This window comes from Malania oleifera, chromosome 3, assembly GCF_029873635.1.
Source record: "Malania oleifera isolate guangnan ecotype guangnan chromosome 3, ASM2987363v1, whole genome shotgun sequence".
NCBI lineage: Eukaryota > Viridiplantae > Streptophyta > Magnoliopsida > Santalales > Ximeniaceae > Malania > Malania oleifera.
Genome location: NC_080419.1, coordinates 11,400,110 through 11,401,058, shown reverse-complemented (window position 1 = coordinate 11,401,058; position 949 = coordinate 11,400,110).

Genomic DNA, 949 nt, shown 5'->3' with positions numbered 1-949 from the left:
GCTTTCGATTCTTGCTCTATCTCGGGCCTGCATAGAAACACATGGGTCAAAAGGCCCATGTTTTGACTCTTCCTCCCATCGTTGGGCCTGAATAGAAAAATATGGGCCAAAAGGCGAACCTCTCTCTCTCCACTACGACCGGGTACGCACAGGGAGATTCTATCCTTAAAAAGGAATTTTTCTAGTTTTCTTTTAGAAAGCCCTATAGAGCACGCAAATAGTGCGCATGCCTATGGCTAGTTTTTTTGTAGTGTGTGATCTACTTCTTACTATTTTTTAAATTTTTAAAAAAATTATAAGAAAATAATAATGATAAATTAAATAGTATAAAGATATTTTGGAATAGTTGTAGATAGTTATAGGGGTATTTTGAAATAATTATAAGTAATTATAGAGATAAATTTGACAATATAGGTATTTTGGGATAGTTGTGTGTAGTTAAACAAATATTTTGAAATAATCATTGGTAATTATAAGAATAAATTGACATTTATGAAATATGACACAAATTTTTCCTCTTTATAATAGTATAGAAGTAAAATATAACAAAATAAATTAATAAATAAAAAAATTTAATATATTTAAAAATTATTACTTTAAAAAAAACTATTTTAAAGTAGTTATGGATAGTTATGAAATATTTTTTAAAATATTTATGGATAGTTATAGGGATATTTTTGAAATTTTATGGGTAATTATAAGGGTATATTTTTAAGCATTTATGAGGATATTTTGGGATCTTAAAATTTAGACTAAGTCTAGAGATAAGTAAACTACGGAGAATATTAGATGACTAAGGAATTACATGGCAACACTTTAACAAATGGAATCATGATATTTTATCTATTCTCATCCTACCATATGAACCCAATCAGCTCATGAAAAATAATGCAATAAAGTAAGATATTTCATCTTGTTTATTAATAGCCTAAATAGAAAAGTATAGATT